We start from the raw sequence: 10,000 nt of genomic DNA, 5'->3' as shown, positions 1-10,000 counted from the left end.
AAGCTTACTTCATCGTATGGAGACTCCAGAGGTAAACAAATCACGAACAAAAAAGGGGGTGGGGGGAAAACAAAACAAAACAAAAACACCATCAGTCACAATTTCTAATGCACGAGCTTTCTATTCTTTGTGTCTCCATTTGTTGCAATCTTTTGATGACAGAACTTTCTTCTTGGCAAAGGGTCTCCAGTTAACCCAACTAAGTCATACTCAATGCATGTAAAGCAATAAGAAACTAATGTTAATGCTTCTGTAACATTTCTGCAGAATTTTAAACCCTGAATGCCCATTTTCTCCAATTTCAGAAAATGTGGCTTGTCTGGTTTGTCCGCTGGAGTCTTTATATTATTTCTTTTATATTTTTAAATAATTTTTAAAACCTTTTTTTTTGTATTTTCAAAAAATGCAGGCACTTTGCATGATGTCAGAAACATAGCCCATTTCAGTTCTGTTATGCCTAAAAACAATTATTGAAGAAAGTGGGAATTTTCCTATTTCATTCCTGTGAACGTTTATTGAAAAAAGAGAAAAGTGTTCTATTTTATTCCTGGAGACAAAAATTTAAGTGAATGGAAAATGTCCTAATTTATTCCTAGTATCAGATATTGAAGTTAATGGAAGTTATTTTATTTCATTTATGGAGACAATAAATTGAAGTAGATTTTCCTATTTTATTCCAGTGAACAGTTATGCAGTTAATGGAAATTGCTTTATTTTATTGCAAGAGACAATCATGACCATGGAAATATTCCTACTTTTTTCATTGTTTTTGTCCCTGATCTGTTCCAAGTTTTCTTTGGCTGTGTCAGTGTGTGAGGAAGAGGGAACACATCAGCCTACTTGCAAGATTAAGCCTAGATCTAGTTTAGTTTTATTGAAAAATTTACGGCACTTACATCCCGAATAGTTAATCTAAGATAAATAAGATAAGATAAGATCATATGAGGTGAGATAAGATAAGATAAGATAATATAATATGAGATAAGATGAGATGAGATAAGATGAGATAAGCTGAGATAAGATAAGATGAGATAAGATAAGATCAGATAAAATATTGTTATTATTTAGGTCCTGGCCAAAGATTAGAGGTGTTACTGACTCATGAGGAAATTCTCAGGTACTGTTGTACACGTCTATAGGTTGATGTGTCTGTTGTACTAACTTAATGAGGATTTTCTGGGAGCAATGGACACAATAGATAGTACACACACATATACACATGCACACACATATACGCATACGTACACACACACACATATACACGCATACACACATATATAATATACATACGTACACACACACACATAAACACATACACACACATTTACGTATACGTACACACACACATATACACGCATACACACATATATAATATACATACGTACACACACACACAAACACCTACACACACATATACGTATACGTACACACATACATATACACGCATACACACATATATAATATACATACGTACACACACACATAAACACATACACACACATATACATATACGTACACACACACACACACACACACACACACACACACACACACACACACACACACACACACACACACACACACACATATCCAATTCATAGGCTAGGTCGCTTTTAAGCACAAAGGAGCTATCCCGAGAAATGCTGTTCTGAGAAAATCGAAGGTAATGTTGGTGGACCCTTACACAGTTTCTTTAAAAGACACGGAGAGTTTTCTCTATAACCAAACAAATATACACACCAATGAAACCAAACTTCTCCTATAGGTAGGGCAATGCCCACTTTTGGTATTGGTTAAGATTTCTGGAACCCCCCCCCCCCCCGACATCTGGATTAGCCCGCTTAAAAGCGGCCAGGTATCTTTTGTCAAGGACACGTTTCAGTGAGCGCCAGTCAGAAAGATAACCAGACAGAAGACTGTCCTCGTTAGTCTGTGTGAGCCGCTGTTTTTTCATCCAACGAGGATTTGTGCGTTTTCTTTTCCTTTTTCTTTTATCTTCTTTTTTTTTGGGAGTGGGTGGGGAGGTGAGTTATGGAAGGGAAGAATTGAAGAGAAGTAAACGAGAAAGATTCAGAGCGAGAGACAACTGTTACTATCATTGCCACCCTGGCTTTTGTCCTTGCTACTTGAGCTACTAATTAATATGCAAATTAAGCCTTTAGATCCGGACGTGTAGCGTCGAGTTTCCCTAGAGGTGTCCGGTCTTGGAGAAATCTTGACTTCCGGTCTCAAAGCAGATAGCATTAGTGTCAGCCGAGAGTTATCGCTCTTGTCAACCTCCATCTGATTTGGGGAGTGTTCATTGACTCAGTGTAGCGAGATGGGCTCCATCCAGCGTATGGTGGACACATATCACATGTGCCCTGACGCATATACACGCATACACACGTATAATAATAATATACATATACGTACACACACACATAAACACATACACACACATATACATATACGTACACACAGACACAGACACACACACACACACACACACACACACACACACACACACACATATATATATATAATATATATATATATATATATATATATATATATATATATATATATATATATATATGTGAAGTGTGCTGACAAAATGAGTTACTTCTCTGATTCAAGCCTTAAGAAAATAGATAAATCCCGCTTATAGGTGAAGTTTTTACAGTTTATAAGTATGAAACAATAAAAGATATGTTATAATAAAAGAATATGGCATCAATTGAAAATCTACAAGTTTGTCCCTAATATCGATTTTTGGCCAATATCTCCATTTGTGGATTGCGAGAAGTAACTCATTTTGTCAGCATGCGTCACATATATATAATATAGCATATACGTACCAACAGATATATACTCACATACACTCACATAAAATACATATACGTACACATAAACACATACACACATAATACATATACGTACACACATACAAACATGCATACAAACATGCATACAAACACATATTGCATCGCGTCGGTCTGTGCGTGTGTGTTCGCGTGTGTCTATGTATGTGAATTATGTTGTTTGAAGTCATGAATTACCTGGTCATCATCCAGGGCCAGAATATCTGCGACCGACATCGGCGATCATTGTTCTCCATTCATCCCTTTGCTCGGATGCTCTAAAAAAAAAGCCACGTTTCCCAGATCTTTCCCCGTTACCCATTTGTTTAGGTTCCCCAAGTATGGTGTTCTGGGCCTTCCCCTGCCTCGCTTGCCCTCAATTTTTTTTCTTCTGATGAATGAATGTACTTTTCCATGACTATTCTTGGGATATTACAGCAGTGGTTTCCCGTTGCCTACTGCCGGTTTGGGTACAGTTTTCTCTGCTATCCTTTGTCATCCACTGACAACGCACAAGGGTATAAGGACGATAAAAAAACAGGATCCAGACTTTGCAAATGGCGCTTATTGATTAAGAAACCTCACTTGTACGTACACCACAGTTCACAGGAAAGCTAGTCATCATTTGTGTCTCGACGCAGAGGAATCAGACGCCCGTCAATTTTAGAGCATTTGGAGTTTTTGGTATCATATTAAAGGTTATTCATTTGCCTTGCTTTCGATGAAAAAAAATCCACTTATCTCGAGTAGAAGTCGAGATATTTGCGATTGAAGGATGTGGGGTCGCTTGGTTTCAGAAATAAAATTAGCGAGAAAATGGCCGCCAAAATTTGGTGACTTCCATAGCTTAAGAATCATTGGAAACTGACAAATTTACTTTTTTTTTAGCTAAAAGAATACACACCAAAAAAAAAATATGTTTTTGAATGGACATACAAGGTCTTGAGCAAAAATAAATAAATTTTAAAAAGCACAAAATTTCGAGAGAAAAAGAAAACCAGTCCAAACTTGCCGAAAAAATGCCGATTTCTTGGATTCCATTAATTTGGCGAGCACCTGATTTCACCACGATGCCTCACATTAAGCACGAGGACAGAAGCCATACATTTATTTTTTTTTAAGACCACCTTTGGCTGCAGTTAATTGTGAGCTATGACGCAGTGTAAGAATGTGCAGCGGCCAATCAATGTTTTGTGTTGAGTTACTCGTCTACACATTTATTACGTTGTTTTGTTTGGGGTTTTTTTGCTTGTTTGTTTTTTAATCAATTCTTCTACAGCGTCTTTCTATTTCTGTCTTGTGGTTGGCTTCTCTCACTGTTCCCTCGTGCTCATTGGTTTGTTTCAGTTTCTTTCATTCTTTCATTGAATTTTTCTTTCTTTCATTCTTTCATTGAATTTTTCTTTCTTTCATTCTTTCTTTCTTTTTTTCTTTCTTTTTTTTCTTTCTTCCTTTTTTTTCTTTCGGATTTTTCTTTCCTTTTGTTTCTTTCGTTCTTTGTTCCTTTGTTTCTGTATTTGTTTCTCCTCTCTTAACTAATGATTGTACCCTTTTATTATTTGTCTCTTTGTTTCTCTCTAGTCGCAATTTGTTTCATTATTTCAGATACGTAAGTAATATACGCACATACACGTACACACACAGACAAAATATATATACGCACGCACTCACATGCACACCCATACACTTACACACGTACACACACATACATACACATAAACACATACGCATACATAATACATACACATGCTAATACACATAAACACACACACACACACACACACACACACACACACACACACACACACGTGCATACACAAAGAGAGACATACACACAGAAACACACACACACATACACACACATACACACACATACACACACAGACACACGCACAGACACACACACATTCTCACATACACATACACACACAGAGACACAAATGTAAACACACACATACACACTCGTATATACACACATGCAGACACACTGTCTCTCTCTCTCGCTCTCTCTCTCTCTCTCTATCTCTCTCTCTATCTCTATCTCTCGCTCTCTCCCCCTGTCTCTTTCTCTCCCTTTGTCTCTCTTCCTGCCCCCCCTCTCTCTCTCTATCTCTCTCTCTCTGTCTCTCTCTCTCTCTCTCTCTGTCTCCCTCTCTCTCTCTCTCTCTCTGTGTGTGTGTGTGTGTGTGTGTGGGTCTCTCTCTCCTACCCTCCTCTATGCTATAATGGTACTCTCCACACAAAGCGGAAGTACGTCAGAGCACACGATCTAGGGTATTCTGACACAAGTCTTTGGCAGGCATCCCTTATAGTTTTTTCTTAGTTACTTGTGTACAATCTGAATCTGATAATATTTTACTCTGAGTAATTTATGATCGATTTGCGATCTGAGTATCATGATATAGACTCATGCTTTTTTTGTTGCTTGTCTCGTCGTTTTTTCTTACAAATTCTGTTGTTCACATTTATTCTGTATGAATTGTTATCAATGGTATTTAGTGAAGAATTATGCCTGAACGTATGACATTTGTTATATCATTGTCACATATTTATTACTCGTCTTTCTAATTATTGTATGTCACGTTTAGATGCTTTTCCATTCAACGATTTCTTATCGGCTTATTTTCTTTATTTTATCCCCTTCATTTGTCTGTTTTGTTCCTCAGTCTCTCTGCCTGCATTATTAATAGATTTGTTCATCAATGGAGTAGCGATAGTAGTTCAATTGAGCTTTATTGTCTAAAGTAGTTATGCTAAGTGTGCCGCTGTGTTTTGTGAATTTAGAACTACAGGGTTTCTTTATCATACGTAAGATAATAAAACAAGATAACACACTTAAAATAAGATAAGATAAGGTGAGATGAGGTGAGGTGAGGTGAGGTGAGGTGAGGTGATGTGAGGTGAGGTGAGATGAGGTGAGATGAGGTGAGGTGAGATGAGGTGAGATGAGGTGATGTGAGGTGAGGTGAGGTGAGGTGAGGTGAGGTGAGGTGAGGTGAGGTGAGGTGAGGTGAGATTAGTCTAGACGAAATTAGATGAGATGAGATGAGATGTTTTAAAAACCCCAAAGTTTTCATCACTCTCCTTTGGAAGAAGTCGACAGCGCAGTTTCAATACATGAAGTATAGACATCGAGTCATAATGACGCAATCGGGAAAACCCACGTGTACAAGCAGTTAGGCTACCTTTCCCAATTCAAGTACAATCGTGCACTGAGGTGAACCCTGTAGCTCTGAGACAGCTTTCTGTAGGTGAACCCTGTAACTCTAAGACAGCTTTCTGTAGGTGAACCCTGTAACTTTAAGACAGCTTTCTGTAGGTGAACCCTGTAACTCTAAGACAGCTTTCTGAAGGTGAACCCTGTAGCTTCGAGACAGCTTTCTGTAGGTGAACCCTGTAACTCTAAGACAGCCTTCTGTAGGTGAACCCTGTAACTCTAAGACAGCTTTCTGTAGGTGAACCCTGTAGCTCTGAGACAGCTTTCTGTAGGTGAACCCTTTAACTCTAAGACAGCTTTCTGTAGGTGAACCCTGTAACTCTAAGACAGCTTTCTATAGGCGAACCCTGTAGCTCTAAGACAGCTTTCTGTATGTCTGTTTACTGGACGTTGTTCGCCGTGTACTAACTCTCTTACATTCCCCGCTTTGCTTTGCACCCAATGCTTCTGTGGATGACCCGTAGACCCAGAGACGACAGGGCTGACGTCACCAGGTAAGACATATGTATAACTAGTGCTTACGTCACCAGGTAAGGCATTTGTATAGACTTACGGCTTACGTCATCAGGCAAGGCATTTGTAGACTTAGGGCTGACGTCACCAGGTAAGACATTTGTATACCTAGAGCTGACATCACAAGGTAAGACATTTGTATAGACTTAGGGCTGACGTCAACAGGTAAGACATTTGTAGACCTAGGGCTTACGTCACCAGGTAAGACATTTGTTGACCTAGAGCTGACGTCACCAGGTAAGACATTAATTTGTAGACTTAGGGCTGACGTCATTAGGTAAGACATTTATAGACCTGGGGCTAACGTCACCAGGTAAGATATTTGTAGACTTGATTGATGTTAAAATTTAAGACATTTGAAGACCTAGAGATGGATGCTAAAATGTAAGACGTTTGTAGAATTAGCGATGGATCCTAAAATATAAGACATTTCTAGACCTTGCGATGGATGCTAAAATGTAAGACATTTGAAGACCTAGAAATGGATGCTAAAATGTAAGACATTGGTGGGGCTTGCAGACAAAATGAGTTACTTCTCGCAATCCACAAATGAAGATATTGGCCAAAAAATCGACCGCGGGGTCAAATTTTAGCTTTTTCTACTGATGTCATATTTTCAAAATACGACATGCCTTTTATTATTTCATATATGATATAAATTGTTCACCTATAAGCGTGATGCATGTATTTCCTTAAGGCTTCAATCTGAGAAGTAACTCATTTTGTTAGCACGCTTCACATAATTTATAGATATCAGATGGGGGGGGGGGGGGGGGGTTGATGTCAACAAGTAAAGCCAAAGAAAACAGATAGATCTAGATGGCTGCAGGTGAGAGATGTGTTGATCTGCCGTAGTAGCTAGCGATAACAAGGAATAGACAATTATGTATGTATTATGTAGACATACAAAACGCACTTATAATATTATGACCTTATGCAGTTGCGAGCGCCGTAAAACCCCATACTAAGAAAACAAGAAAAAAAAAGACTCACAAATGAAAAAGAGACGATAAAAACTGAGAAGAAATTTAAACATGATAGTAAAAATAAAACAACACTAAGTGAGATATTATTTGTAGACGTAATAAGAAAGAAGCGACAAAAAAATCAGAAGAAAGAGATCAGTAGACCTACCGCCGACACAGATTTGCAAAAAAAAAAACAAAAAAAAACAACAACAACAACCAAAAAACAGGAAACAGATTTGGATGTACAGGGAGAGAACAAATAGACAATAACACGGAAATAAAAGATGATTTGTAGATATAATGCAAACACACACACAGACATACAACACACACACACACACACACACACACACACACACACACACACACACAGTCACACACACAGAAACACACACACACACAAACAAACAAACACGCGAACAAACAAACAAAAAAGACAAAACAGAAGCAAACAAATCTCCAAAGAAAACATAGTAAAAAAAATTAAAAACAAAAAAGGACATACATAATAACAGATTTTGTCGTCATGCATCAAAAAGGACAATGTGTTGTTGTTGTTGTTATCGATCCAGCAACATCTGAGCTCTCGCCCTTCTGTCCAATGCCATGTAGTGATAAGTGCAGGTTTGCTGCAGTTGCTGTAATGTTCCGTAGAGTGTGTTGTCGAAGTTAGGTCTTGGAGGGAGAAGGTTAGCTCTGATGTCATTTAGGGCTGTGCAGTGGAAAAGGTGATGTTCCAGTGTCTCATATGCATAGTCACACTCTGGTCACACAAAGGACAAATTGGGGGGGAAAAGGACAATAGCAGGAGAGATTTGTAAACCCTGAGTTAAAAAGTGGACAATTATAGAGGAGAGATTTGTAAACCCTGAGTTAAAAATTGGACAATAACAGAGGAGAGATTTCAAAACCTTGGTTTTTAAAAAAAGTGGAGAACGATAGAGGAGAGATTTGTAAACCCTGAATAGAGGAGACATTTCTAAACTTTGAGTTAAAAAGAGAACAATATCAGAGGAGAGATTTTTAAACCTTCAGTTTAAAAAAGTGGATAATAATAGAGGAGAGATGTCTAAACCTTGGGTTAAAAAGTGGACTATAATAGAGGAGAGATTCTTGAGTTTAAAAGTGGGCTATAATAGAGGAGAGATTCTTGAGTTTAAAAGTGGGCTATAATAGAGGAGAGATTCTTGAGTTAAAAAGTGGGCTATAATAGAGGAGAGATTCTTGAGTTAAAAAGTGGGCTATAATAGAGGAGAGATTCTTGAGTTAAAAAGTGGGCTATAATAGAGGAGAGATTCTTGAGTTAAAAAGTGGACTATAATAGAGGAGAGATTCTTGAGTTAAAAAGTGGGCTATAATAGAGGAGAGATTCTTGAGTTAAAAAGTGGACTATAATAGAGGAGAGATTCTTGAGTTAAAAAGTGGGCTATAATAGAGGAGAGATTCTTGAGTTAAAAAGTGGGCTATAATAGAGGAGAGATTCTTGAGTTAAAAAGTGGGCTATAATAGAGGAGAGATTTTTAAATCTTCAGTTTAAAAGTTGACAATGACAGGAGAGATTTGTAAACCCTGGGTTAACAATTGGACAATAATAGAGGAAAGATTTCTAAATCTTGAGTTAAAAAGTGGACAATAACAGAGGAGAGATTTCAAAACCTTGGTTTTTAAAAAAAAGTGGACAACGATAGAGGAGAGATTTGTAAACTTTGAGTTAAAAAGTGGACAATATCAGAGGAGAGATTTGTAAGCCTTGGTTTAAAAAAAAGTGGACAATGAGAGAGGAGAGATTTCTAAACTTTGAGTTTTAAAAGAAGTGGACAATGATAGAGGAGAGATTTGTAAATCCTAAGTTAAAAAGTGGACAATATCAGAGGAGATTTTTGTAAATTCTGAGTTAAAAATTGGACAATAATAGAGGAGAGATTTGTAAACCTTTGTTTAAAAAGAAGTGGACAACGATAGAGGAGGGATTTCTAAACTTTGAGTTAAAAAGTGGACAATATCAGAGGAGTATTTTCTAAATCTTGAGTTAGAAAGAGGACAATACATAATCAGAGGAGAGATTTCTTAATTTTGAGTTAAAAGGTGGACAATATCAGAGGAGAGATTTCTAATCCTTGGGTATAAAAATGGACCCAAGTGTGTAAGATATTCTCCAAAGAAAATAGGTAGACATGCAGGTAATCAGGCTGAAGATAAATGAATAAATACAACTGAAGTAAGGAACGGATCAAAGGAATTAACGGACTCGTTGACATGAAGTAATTGAAATGTTCAAACAATCTGCAGTATAGAGCTAACAAATTATCTAGTTCAACATCAAGTTGACGCATAGATTCACAAATTTTAGAAGAAATACTCAAAGTTCTTGGTACCACAGAAACGTTTTGAGGGTTATTCTAACAAAAAAGGAGGGTAATTGGAGGACGCCACTGTTAAGTCAACTTTTGTTCATATTC

The 10,000-nt window shown here is 37.5% G+C and overlaps 1 long non-coding RNA gene across 1 annotated transcript in view; it reads left to right on the top strand.

Moving 5' to 3' along the window:
* The window catches only part of LOC101845403, a 23,582-nt gene that overhangs the window by 231 nt on the left and 13,351 nt on the right, over nt 1-10,000 (top strand). The window lies entirely within an intron of this gene.

The sequence above is a fragment of the Aplysia californica genome, unplaced genomic scaffold (assembly GCF_000002075.1).
Source record: "Aplysia californica isolate F4 #8 unplaced genomic scaffold, AplCal3.0 scaffold00256, whole genome shotgun sequence".
NCBI lineage: Eukaryota > Metazoa > Mollusca > Gastropoda > Aplysiida > Aplysiidae > Aplysia > Aplysia californica.
Note: the sequence above shows the minus strand (reverse complement) of the source record. Positions and strands in the feature narration are given on the sequence as shown.